This window comes from Theropithecus gelada, chromosome 15, assembly GCF_003255815.1.
Source record: "Theropithecus gelada isolate Dixy chromosome 15, Tgel_1.0, whole genome shotgun sequence".
Lineage (NCBI taxonomy): Eukaryota > Metazoa > Chordata > Mammalia > Primates > Cercopithecidae > Theropithecus > Theropithecus gelada.
In genome coordinates, this window is record NC_037683.1 from 107,214,053 (window position 1) to 107,227,638 (window position 13,586).

The 13,586-nt window shown below is 43.7% G+C and overlaps 1 protein-coding gene across 3 annotated transcripts in view; it reads left to right on the forward strand.

The window, feature by feature from the left end:
• Nucleotides 1-2,950: 2,950 nt before the first annotated feature.
• Nucleotides 2,951-13,586, forward strand: part of ZNF169 (zinc finger protein 169) — a 43,762-nt gene continuing 33,126 nt past the window's right edge. For all 3 annotated transcript variants that reach the window (XM_025360604.1, XM_025360602.1, XM_025360603.1), the window contains exon 1: nucleotides 2,951-3,028. The gene's annotated coding sequence lies outside the window, so the exon portion shown is untranslated. The remainder of the gene's footprint in view (nucleotides 3,029-13,586) is intronic.

Consider the following 13,586-nt stretch of genomic DNA (forward strand, 5'->3'; position numbering starts at 1 on the left):
ACTCGAGAGGCTGAGGGAGGAGAATCACTTGAACCCGGGAGGCGGAGTTGTAGTGAGCCGAGATACAACTAGCTCAAACAATTCTATAAAAAAATCTAATAATCTGATTAGAAAATGAGCAAAAGGTCTTAATAGACATTTCTCAAAAGACATACAAATGTGGCCAGGTGTGGTGGCTCACGCCTGCAATTCCAGCACTTTGGGAGGCTGAGGCAGGTGGATCACTTGAGGCCAGGATTTCGAGACCAGCCATGACCAACATGGTGAAACTCTGTCTCTACTAAAAATACAAAAATTAGCTGGGCGTGGTGGCGTGTGCCTGTAGTCCTAGCTACTCAGGAGGCTGAGGCAGGAGAATTGTTTGAACCCAGGAGGCAGAGGTTGCAATGAGCCAAGATCATGCCACTGCCCTCCAGCCTGGGCAACAGAGTGAATGAGACTCCATCTCAAAAAAAAAAAAAAGATATACAAATGACAAACAGGTATAAGAGAAGGAGCTCAACATCATTGATGATCAGAGAAATGCAAATCAAAACTACAATGAGGTATCATCGTGACCCAGTTAAAATGGCTTTTATTTAAAAGACAGGTAATGACAAATGCTGCAAAGGATTTGGAGAAAAGGGAATCCTTGTACTCTTGGTGGGAATGTAAATTAGTATAGCCATTATGGAGAACAATTCGGCGGTTCCTCAAAAAACTAAAACTTGAGCTTCCATAAGATCCAGCAATCCAGGGCTGGGCGCAGTGGCTCACGCCTGTAATCCCAGCACTTTGGGAGGCCGAGGTGGGTGGATCACGAGGCCAGGAGTTCGAGACCAGCCTGACCAAGATGGTGAAACCCCATCTCTACTAAAAATACAAAAAGTTAGCTGGGCATGGTGGCCCATGGCTGTAGCCCTAGCTACTTGAGAGGCTGAGGCAGGAGAATTGCTTGAACCCGGGAGGCGGAGTTGTAGTGAGCCGAGATTGTGCCACTGCACTCCAGCCTGGGCAACAGAGGAAGACTCCATCTTAAAAAAAAAAAAAAAAAAAAAAAATCCAGCAATCCCAATCCTAGGTATATATACCCAAAAGAAAGGAAATCAGTATATTGAAGAGATATCTGCACTCCCATGTTTACTGCAGCATTATTCATAATAGCCAAGATTTGGAAGCAAACTAAGTGTCCATCAACAGACGAATGGATAAAGAAAGTGTGGTACTTATGCATAATGGAGCATTATTCGGCCATAAAAAAGATGAGATTCTGTCATTTGCAACAACACAGATGGAACTGTAGGTCATTATGCTAAGTGAAATAAAGCCAGGTACAGAAAGACAGACATCACATGTTCTTACTTATCTGTGGGAGCTAAAAATTAAAACAACTCAACTCATGGACATAGAAATTAGAAAGATGGCCTGGGCGCCCTGGCTCACACCTATAATCCCAGCATTTCTGGAGGATGAGAGAGGTGGATCACTTGAGCTCAGGAGTTCAAGATGGGCCTGGGCAACATGGCAAAAAACCCCATCTCTATAAAAAATACAAAAATTAGCTGGGATGGTGGCCACACCTGTAGTGTCAGTTACTCAGGAGGCTGAGGTGGGTGGATCACTTGAGCCTGGGGAGATCGAGGCTACAGTGAGCCAAGACTGCACCACCGCACTCCAGCCTGTGACAGAACAAGACCCTGTCTGAAAAAAAAAAAAAAAAAAAAAAAGGAAAAAAAAAAAGAAAGTAGAAGGATGGTTACCAGAGGCTAGGAAGGGTAGTAGGGGGTGGTGGTGGATGATTAATGGGTACAAAAAATAGAAAAATAAATAACACCTGGTATTTGCTAGCACAACAGGCTATAGTAAAAAATTTAATTTTACATTTAAAAAGATAAGTATAATTGGATTGTTCCAAACACAAAGGATAAATGCTTGAGGTGATGGATACCCTATTTACTGTGATGTGATTATTATGTATTGCATGTTTGTATCAAAACATCTCAGGTAACCCATAAATACATCCACCTATTATGTACCCACAAAAATTAAAGGTACAAAAAGTTAAACTGACAAAAAATAGGGGTGTAGCCAGACGCGGTGGCTCACGCCTGTAATCCCAGGACTTTGGGAGCCTGAAGTGGGAAAATTGCTTGAGGCTAGGAGTTCCAGACCAGCCTGGTCAACATAGCGAGACCCAGATTCTTCTTCTTCTTTTTTTTTTTCTTGAGAAGGAATCTCACTCTTTTGCCCAGGGTGGAGTGGTGGCGCGATCTTGGCTCACTGCAACCTCCACCTCCCGGGTTCAAGCGATTCTCCTGCCTCAGCCTCCTGAGTGGCCGAGACTACGGGCGCCCATCACGACGCCCGGCTAATTTTTGTATTTTTAGTAGAGACGGGGTTTTACCACATTGGCAAGGCTGGTCTCGAACTCCTGACCTCTGGTGATCCGCCCGCCTCGGTCTCCCAAAGTGCTGGGATTACAGGTGTGAGCCACCGCGCCCGGCGGCAAGACCCAGATTCTAAAAAAACAAAACAAAAAATTAGCCGGGTGTGGTACTATGCACCAGTATTCCCAGCTACTCAGAAAGTTGAGGTGGGAGAATTGGTTGGCCAGGAGTTTGAGGCTGCAGTGAGCTATGATCACACCACTGTACTGCAGACAGAGAAGACCCCTTCTCAAAAAAGAAGTAAATAAAGTACAGGGGTGCAAAATCACAGATGTGAATTTGCAGGATGGAAGACAAGTAACATCTTTTTTTAAAAATAATTAAATTAGAAGGACCGTATAAAACGTTAAATAGACTCAGTGCTCACCTGACCTCCCTTCTCATGGACCCGAAAGTTAGATTTTACTTTCTGATTTTTCACAATTTCTCCTGGATGCGGCGGTCCCGCCCCTCGCGGCATTCTGGATGTTGTAGTTCCTCGCTCCAGGGCATCCACCGTAGGGTAGTTGCGCGCCCCGGGGCAATCTGGGTAGTGTAGTTCCGTGCCCAGGGGCGGTCCAGCTCGCGTACTTCCGCGTCCCGCCATCGTCGCCGGGTGCGTGGTGAGTGTCCTTTCACAGTTCTGGTGCGCTAGCCCGGAGGTGGTCCCCGCTTCCGCGGCCCTTCCACGGGAAGGAAGATCGGGAAAGCTGGCATGGGCAGTCCATGCTGTGGCCACATGTTCCTTGGTGTTTGAGTTTCGGCTGTGGGGTCTGGGCGTGCGCCGTCCACCCCGGAGAGAGGTCTTGGCGGAGGTCCTCTGGTGGGGAGGGGGCGTTGGCGTTGTCGCTGTCGCGTGCTTTTGGCGGGACTCTGGGCCCAGTATCTTGACCTGGAGGGGCCAGTGCAGGCCTGGGACCGACTTCCCGAGCTACTCCGCAGGTGCGTCCCCGGTACTTCTGGGGCCGTTGAGTGGGCTCTGCCTGGGGTACCCAGACAGCATCCTGCCACCAGCATAGCGCCATTCCATCCCATCATCGCGCCTTGGAGGTCTCAGGGCCAGCAAATGTGGCTTTGGGGGACATGATATCCTTGGTTGGAGCAAACTTCCTCATTAGTGGGAGGCACGCGGCTTGGGCATCAGTCGGGTTGTTTATTTATTTATTAAATTTTATGTATGTATGTATGTATATATGTATGTATGTATGTATTTATTTTTGAGACGGAGTCTCTCTCTGTCGCCCAGGCTGGAGTGCAATGGCGCATTGTCGGTTCACTGCAATCTCCGCGCCCCCCACTCTCCCCCCCGCCGGGTTCAAACAATCCTCCTGCCCCTGCCTCCAGAGCAGCTGGGATTACCACGCCCGGCTGATAGTTTGGTCTTTGTTTTGTTTTGTTTTTTGAGACAGAGTTTCGCTCTTGTCGCCCAGGCTGGAGTACAGTGGCGCGGCCAACCTCAGTCCGATTGTTTATTAGGACTCTTGTGGCTGGCTGGTGCACCGTGGTGGTGATGGTGCAGCTTGGCCGCAAGGACTGGGGTTTGTGGGGGAGGACTGTTTGTGGATAGACATCCAGACTTGGTCTTGATAGTGGGGGGACCCCTAGGGCCATGCGACTCGGGTCAGTAGCCTTAGGGTCTGGGGGCCCTGCTGCGCCTTGGTGAGTTGAGAAAGGCTCGGCTGGAGTTAGACATCCCTGGATTGTGGGTTACATGGGTGCGTACTTGTATCCAGATTGTCCGCGTCTGCAGCTGTGTGGCTCCCTCCGACTTTGGGACTCTTCCGGGAGCATGAGTTGCAACAAGTAGAATGGTGCCCATAGGGCCAAGGAACATTTTTCTCAAGCCCCAGGGGGCTGTTGAATGACTCCTTGAATTCCTGGAGGTGGGGGAAGAAGTTGGGTGGAAGGCATCCAGACGTACATTTTTTTTTTTTTTTTTTTTTAAATGAGATGAAGTCTTGCTCAGTCGCCCAGGCTGGAGTGCAGTGGCGCGATCTCAGCTCACTGCAACCACCACCTCCTGGGTTCAAGCAATTCTCTGCCTCAGAGTAGCTGGGACTACAGGCGCCCACCACCACACCTGGCTAATTTTTTTTGTATTTTTAGTAGAGATGGGGTTTCTTTCTTTCCTTTTCTTTTATTTTCTTTCTTTCTTTCTCTTTTTGAGACGGAGTGTCGCTCTGTCCCCAGGCTGGAATGCAGTGGCGCGGCGTGATCTCGGCTCACTGCAGACTCCGCCTCCTGGGTTCAAAGGATTCTCCTGCCTCAGCCTCCTGAGTAGCTGGGACTACAGGCATGTGCTACCACACCTGGCTAATTTTTGTATTTTTAGTAGACCACCATGTTGACTAGGATGGTCTCGATTTCCTGACCTCATGATCCGAAAGTGCTGGACCTCCGAAAGCACTGGGATTACAGGCGTGAGCGACCGCGCCCAGCCCAAGATGGGATTTCACCATGTTGGTCAGGCTGGTCTTGAGCTCCTGACCTCGTGATACATCCGCCTCCGCCTCCCAAAGTGCTGGGATTACAGGCGTGAGCCCCCGCGCCCGGCCAAGACCTACATTCTTATTTCTAACTTTTCAGTATGAAAACATTGCAAAGATATCCAGAAGTAGTTAGGAAGTTCCATGGATTCATCACTCAGCTTCACCACTTATAAATGACTGACCTGTCTTCTTTCCCCCAAATCTGCAACCCCAAGTGTGGATCTCTTTGGAAATTGTCTCTTTCACTAGGGGTCTATACCAGGGTTTGCTGTCTTGAGTGACCCTTCATAGTGTGAGTTCAAATCCAGGTCTCTCCCTTTGTCGCTGTCACTTTGAGCAAGGTACTTAACCTCGTGGAGCTGCTGTGAATGTGGAATGAAGTAAAACTTGTGTATGACACTTCTGTGATGTAGTGCTTTAAAACAAAATTCAGATGTCATATCATTTCATCTGTAAATGGCAAAAACCACGATTACTTTTGCACCATCCTAACACTTCAGTATGCATCTTTCATAAATAAGGAATTTAAAGAGAAACAACTTCAGCATTAATGATCGTACCCAACAGAATTAACAGAACTTATTTAGTATCACCTATACAGGCTGTGTTGTTTCCCTTTTTATCTCAAAAGATGCCTCGCTACAGATGTTTGTCCACTGCAAAGCTTTCCTGAGTTTTCTCTGGCAGAATTACTTCCAGTGTCCTTTTTAGTTGCAGAGCACTTTATTACATGAGGACTCCACGGCTTGCATGGTACATCTCAACTGTCCGACTGTCCCAGTGGTTTTGAGATAGTTCTTTGAGGGGACAGGCACCTTGTCTGGCTCCTCATGGGTCACTGACACAGTGCTTGGCACCCACCTGCACTGTGCAACTGATTGACTCTGAGGGTATGAGGAGTTGTCCTTTTTGCCTGGAAAAGGAAGTTCATGGAGGATGGAAACTCAGATGGAAAAAGGGGGTTAGGCTATTACTAGGGAAAGCCTAGGGTGCCAAGATTGTGTGTGAATCTTATCTGAGGTCAGCGGGATCTACTGCCGGGTTCTGACAAGAGAAGGGTCATGATTTCTTTTTTTCTTTTCTTTTCTTTCTTTCTTTCTTTTTTTTTTTTTTTTTTTTTTTTTTTTTTTTTTTTTTTTTTTTTTTTGATACAGAGCTTTGCTCTGTCGCTGAGGCTGGAGTGCAGTGGTGCGATCTCGGCTCACTACAACCTCTGCCTCCCGGGTTCAAGCGATTCTTCTGCACCACCATGCTGAGCGTTTTGTTTGTTTGTTTGTTTTTTGTATTTTTAGTAGAGACGGGTTTTACCATGTTTGCCAGGATGGTCTCAGTCTCCTGACTTGTGATACGCCTGCCTCGGCCTCCCAAAGTGCTGGGATTACAGGCGTGAGCCACCTCGCTCGGCAGAGAAGGGTCATGATTTCTAACTGCCCTCATTACCCTGTCTCTCTGTTCGCTTTTACAGTGAAAGTCATCAAAACAATTGTCTGCACTTGATGAATGCAGTTCGTTTCTGTGCATCATCTATTTGATTTCTAAATATTAGTGGGGGGAGGGTTCTAGATATACTTACTGACTTCTTATTTAATTCCATTCAGGTCAAAGAACAAATGATGTAGAATACCGGTCTTTGCAAATGTATTGGGAGTTATTTCCTGACCCAGCATGTAGTGTGAGTTGGGGAATGTCCCATAGGCCCTTTAAAAGCATGTGCATTCTGTTGTGCAGTGGTGTACTAATATCAGTTTGGTCAAGTTAGTTATTATGTTCAAATCTTGTTATTTCCTTATGGATTTTTTTTTCCAGTTCTTTTATCAACTGTTGTGGCAGGGTGTTAATTCCAACTAGGACTCTGGAATTTGCCAGTTTCTCCATTGAATTCTGTCAATTTTTGCTTCACATATTTTGAAGCATTGTTACTATAAGGTGCATACACATTTATCTTTGTTATATATTCCTGATGAATTGACTGTTTTATTATCATGAAACATCCCTTTGTATCTCTGGTAATAGTTTGTCTTGAAATATAGTTTATCTGATAGTTATATACCCATTCCAGTCTTACTATGTGTACTCTTTGCATGTTCTATCTTTTCTCATTCATTTTGTTTCAACTGACCTATGTCTTATATTTAAAGTCTTTATATTATAGACAACATATGGTTGGGTCTTGCTTTTTTTTTTTTTAAATCCATTCTGGCAATCTGTGCCTTATTTATTTTTAGAGACGAGGTTTTGCTATGTCGCCCAGGCTGTTCTCCAACTCGTGGGCTGAAGCAATCCTCTTGTCTCAGCCTCCCGAAGTGCTGGGATTACAGGCATGAGCCACCGTGCCCAGTCTGTGCCTTTTAATTGGAATGTTTATTTCATGTAATTATCGATACAATTAGATTTAGGTCTCTTTTACTGTTTTTTTTTTCTTCCTCTGTTCCTATTCCTGCCTTCTTTGGGCCAATTGAACTGTTTTTTTTTTTTTAACATTCTAATTTAACTTAATTCAATATAACTTAATTGCCACTTAGCTATACTGCTTTGCATTTTTACTTTATATTTTTAGTTCCTGCTTTAGAGATGACAGTATACATTTGTAACTCTTCACAGTCTATGTAATCTTGTACAACTTCATGTAAAATGAGAGATCTTGTATAGGTACTTGTACTACCTACTCCTTCATTCTTCAGGCTATAATTGTCATATGTATTGAATCTTCATATGCTGTCAATCACAATGCAATTTTAATATATTTGCTATAAACAGTCTTTTATTTTATCTTTTTGAGGTGAAATCTTGCTCTGTCGTCCAGGCTGGAGTGCAGTGGCACAATTTTGGCTCACTGCAATTTCCGCCTCCCCGGTTCAAGCGATTCTCCTGCCTCAGGTTCCCAAGCCACTGGGATTACAGGCATACGTTACCATGCCCAGCTAATTTTTGTATTTTTAGTAGAGATGGGGTTTTACCACGTTGACCAAGTTGATCTTGAACTCCTGGCCTCAAGTGATCCGCCCACCTTGGCCTCCCAGAGTGCTGAGATTATAGGCGTGAACCATCGCGCCTGGCCTCAGTCATGTATTTTAAAGAAATTAGGAGAAAAAGATAGTTTTTTGGGGGTGTGAACATTATTTATCATTTCTAGTGATCTTCAGTCACCACTGAAAATCCAAGTTTCCATTTGGCATCATTTCTCTTCGGTTTGCAGAAACTCCTACAGGGCAGTTCTGCTGGCAATAGATTTTACTGGTTTTCTTTTACCTGAAAATGTCTTTGAAGTCTTTTTAAAAATCAGCTTTATTACAAAATCACAACTCTTAAGTGTACAATTTGATGAGTTTTAAATAGTGTATATTGTTGTATAACTGATTTGCTCCTTGTCACTAAAGTTTTGCCTTTCCTAGAATTCCACGCAAATGAAATCATATAGTATGTATTCTGTTTCTTGATCAGTAGTTTATTCCTATTCCTTTCTATTGTATTCTGTTGTGAGTCTGCTACCTTTTTATTGATCCATTCTCCTTTTTCTGTTGTTTTTGATTGTTAGGTATAGTAATTAACCCACTGTGACCATTCTTGTACAATTCTTTTCTTTTCCAGGGTTCATTTACTAGGCTGATGTATAACTCTTTCTGTGCCCTATTTTTTTAAAAACTATCTCTTGGGTACTTTGGGAATTGCTAGATCATAGGTATGTTTAACATTAAAAAACCTGCCATACAGTCTTCAGAAATAGTTGTAGCATTTTACAGTTGTGTTCCTGGACCAAACTGAGGGTCAGGCTGCTCTTTCTCCTGGCCCAATAACGAGATGCAGATGAACTGGGGAGGAAGAGAGTTTTTATTTCTATAACTGGTTACAGGGAGAAGGCCTGGGAATCGTTGCAAAACTCAAAATTACAAAGTTTTGCCAGGCGTAGTGGCTCACGTCTGTAATCCCAGCACTTCGGGAGGCTGAGGCAGGTGTATCACTCGAGGTCAGGAGTTCGAGACCAGCCTGGCCAACATGGTGAAACCCTGTCTCTACCAAAAATACAAAAATTAACCAGGCTTTGTGGCAGGCATCTGTAATCCCACCTACTTGGGAGGCTGAGGCAGGAGAATCACTTGAGCCTGGGAGGCAGAGGTTGCAGTGAGCCGAGATCGCCCCTTTGCACTCCATCCTGGGGGACAGAGTGAGACTCTGTCTCAAAAAAATAAAATAAAATAAAATAAATTACAAAATTTTCCAGAGCTTATATACCAAGCTATATCTCTACGTGGAAGTGTGCCTTCATCTAAAGACATAAGTGATTAACTTCCTTTAATCTATAAGGTCTGAGTCCTGAAGACCTTCCTCTGGAGCCTCAGTAAATTTATTTAATCTAAATGGGTCCAGCTGCTGGGGTGATTACTCTTATTTTATCTCCTGCTAAATCATGGAGGCTTGGGGAGTTCCCTCAGATCCTCAATAAACTTGTTTGTGGAGGCCTAGGGAGTTTCTTCAGACCCACAATAAAACTTGTTTAATCCTAAATGGGTCCTGTTAAGAATTCCTTAGTTATTTACAAAAATTAGCCGGACATGGTGATGCTTGCCTGTAATCCCAGCTACTCAGGAGGCTGAGGCAGTAGAATTGCCTGAACCCGGAGGCAGCGGTTGCAGTGAGACAAGATCACACTATTGCACTCCAGCCTGGGTGACAGAGAGAGACTCTGTCTCAAAAAAAAAAAAAAAAAGTTAGTTGTTTTGCCATGCTTTAAGGCCTGGGAAATGCCTAGGCAAAACTCCTGATGGGCTTTTGTTACATCCCAGCCTTTGTATAAGGGCACTGGCTTTTAGTATTTAACTTAACCACACAGTCAGTACTGAAACAGTTCTTAGTGAGACCTGACCTGCCACAATCCCCGCTGTCAATCTGCACATGATTTCTGTCATGCTTGTATATTTATTTATCACGAGAATTGTAGGGAGATGGGGCATCATGATCTTTCTGGCTACTTCCTGCCGAGATGTGGTCATTGTTACAGAGCACCGAACGCAGCGCTGGAGTGCAAGAGTTCGATTTGTTCCCAGTAGCACTCTCTGTTTTAGGGGCTTAGAGGCAATGCCTGCTGAAACATAATAGTATGCAACAGCAACACATATAAATAGGTTACTGCTGTTTTCTTCTGGAGTTTAAGTTGTCTAGTCTTCAGTTCACAGGGCTTCAAGAAGGCACAGCTTAGGTTTCAGTGGTTTCAAATTAGGAAAAATGGGGAAAAAGGAAAAGAAGGAGGAAAAAATTGAAAATAGTATTTTGGAGACCTGTAGACAGAAAAATTAGAATTTAATCCAAAGTGTAGAATATAATAAAAGCTGAAAAAACATCAGGTGAAACTAGAATTTAACAACAGGTGTACTATAGTTTTTGAAACGTAATTTTTCTCTCTCCAGTTTCCCATTTTTATTAAAAGATAAATCATGGTAGGACTGGTTTTCTTCATTGTACTTGGTCTAATTATTTGTATACAGTGCAGGAAGAATAATTATATTTCACGTGGGCTTTTTAAATTGGCTTTGATGGAACTTTGTTTCATAGAAGGAATCTGAGATAAGACTTTTTAACGCCAAGCCTAGCCATGGATTTGTATCATCAAATACCTATCAGTTAGGTGAATGCCTCTCCTCTTGAGGTTCTAAGATAACTTGGGGTTCCTGGCCTGTCAGAAAGTGATTACTTACCACAGATCAGAAACCCCGTACAGGGACTGTGTACACAAAATATGAGGCCAGTTTCCAAGGACTTTATTGGCTTTATAAATGAAGTTCGATTCCTTAAAGGAGAGCACATCATTCCAGTTAAAGCCTTGGTAAAATAACCAGTTTTTCCAATTGTGTCCTGTTACAAAATAAAACAGATTCTTATTGCACTTATGCAAATAACTGTATTGCCATAAATTAAGAATACTCACAGATAGTTTCCAAATTTTAGAGGAACCAAGTAGAAAGGAACAAATATGCTCCAAATTTTGTTCATAGGTGTATACCTGTTACAAGCTGTTAATAGCTCAAAAGAAAAGTTTCCTTGACACTGAAAAGCAAAACAAAGGATTAGCAATATTTTAAGCAAAACGTCAAAAAGATCACTCCAGGCTCCTATTAGTTCAGTTCATGCAGTTAATTGCTGTCCTGCTTGATATTAATGAACATTTTAGCTTGTCACGAGTCCTGAACGTTTTTCCTCTATTCTGATGTCACAAGCTCTAAAGTTATCGGAAACCTGCATTCAAGAGCACCTGTTAGAGCTTTACAGCTGATTACAAAACTGCCTTCTTTTTTTCTTTTTTTGAGATGGAATTTCACTCTTGTTGCCCAGGCTGGAGTACAATGGTGCGATCTCGGCTCACCACAACCTCCTCCTCCCGGGTTCAAGTGATTCTCCTGCCTCAGCCTCCTGAGTAGCTGGGATTACAGGCATGTGCCACCACACCCAGCTAAAGTTTTTTGTATTTTTAGTAGAGATGGGGTTTCTCCATGTTGGTCAGGTTAGTCTCAAACTTCCAACCTCAGGTGATCTGCCCACCTCGGCCTCCCAAAGTGCTGGGATTACAGGCGTGAGCCACTGTGCCTAGCTTATAAAACTGCCTTCTAAAGAGGACCAAAACAAGACAACAAATGTTTATGGATGACAAAAAGTTTTAGGGTAGCCATAGTTACAGACACAATTGACAAGGAAATCTGTTAACTCTGTGGCACAAAATAATTTAACATAACAATTATAATTATTACTGATAATGTACACTAAGATATATCAGAATTACAGGAGTTTCCCATAACTTTGGAACACATACCAATAACATATTTATATAAATATAGCCCAAAGAAAGCCAAGCATGATTTCTTATTTAACAATGCTTTCTGTATAATTTTATACCAAATAAGCCCAATTTCATCTTTACATTCATGTACTATTAATGTTGGCTGGGCACGGTGGCTCACGCCTGTAATCCCAGCACTTTGGGAGGCTGAGGCAGGTGGATCACGAGGTCAGGAGTTCGATACCACCCTGACCAATATGGCGAAACTCCATCTCTACTAAAAATACAAAAATTAGCTGAGCATGGCAGTGGGGCCTATAATTCCAGCTACTCAGTTGACTGAGGCAGGAGAATTGCTTGAACCAGGAGGCAGGGGTTACAGTGAGCCAAGATCATGACACTGCACTCCAGCCTGGGGGACAAAGCGAGACTCCGTATCAAAAAAAAAAAGAAAAAAAGAATTCCAAACAAAGACATTTCTAAGTGTCTAAATTACACATTTTCTTAAAAACCCCAGAGTAGCTTTTGTTGTAATAGCTGTTAATGAAGAAAACAGAATTCAGTCAACTGACAAGAAAAAACTTGCTCAAAAAGACAAGGTCCTAGGAGAGAAATAAACAAAAACATGAAGGCCTTTAAATACAAACATGCACAAATACATATACATATCTTGGATGTTAGCTTTTATTTAAGCCGACTCTCAGCCATTCAGCTCCTAAAAAAAAAATTTTTTTTCTTCCCAGAGGCCTCTCAGCAGGAATGAATCCAATACCTCCCATTATCAAGTTTACATGGCATCAAAAGGAATAAAACAGATACACAAACAAGTGGAGACAAATTTTGGACAACAGAAGGGGAAGTGCACTCAGGCAAAACAGACTCAAAACCAACTCAAAACCTGATCTCAACCAAAATGCAAAGGGGGTGTATGAGCGAGCCCTTTTGCTTCCCTTGGTGGTACCGGACAAATGACTTAGCAAGCCCAGACAGGAGAACGGTAGACTCCCGACATACCATCTGGTCAACTCACCCTTGGAGCCCGTCCACTCCTGATCTCCATGTTTCCCTAGTAGTGAAAGGGACATGCAGATTTGCGCATGCATGGAACAGCCCTCTGGAGGGTCCTCGGGAGAAATTCACCCAGCAGCTGCTGGAATCCTCCTGAAGACTGTCTCCTTGCAAGCTGCCAGCCGCTGAATGCAGCACTGTCCTTATCTCCTTGCTAGCTCGCCAGATTTGTTCCCTGTCGGGCTGCTATTTCTCGTGGACCAATAACAAGATGCAGATGAACTGGGGAGGAAGAGAGTTTTTATTTCTCTAACTGGTTACAGGGAGAAGGCCTGGAAGTTATCGCCAGACCAACTCAAAATTACAAAGTTTTCCAGAGCTTATATACCTTCTAAGCTATATGTCTACATGTAAGTGTGCATTTATCTAAAGACATAAGTGATTAACTTCTTTTACTCTATAACTAAGGTCTGAGTCCTGAAGACCTTCCTCTGGAGCCTCAGTAGATTTACTTGTTCTAAATGGGGCCAGGTGCTGGGGTGATTACCCTTGTCTTGTCTGCTGCTAAATCAGGAGGTTTGAGGAGTTCCTTCACACCCCCAATAAACTTGTTTGTGGAGGCCTGGGGAGTTTCTTCAGACCCACAATAAAATTTGTTTAATCCTAAGCGGATCCTGTTAAGAATTCCTTCATTATTTTGTCATGCTTTAAGGCCCAGGAAAGGCGTAGGAAAAACTCTTGATGGGCTTTTGTTTTTTTTTTTTTTTTTTGAGGCCGAGTCTCGCTCTGTCACCCAGGCTGGAGTGCAGTGGCCGGATCTCAGCTCACTGCAAGCTCCGCCTCCCGGGTTCCCGCCATTCTCCTGCCTCAGCCTCCCGAGTAGCTGAGACTACAGGCGCCCGCCACCTCGCCCGGCTA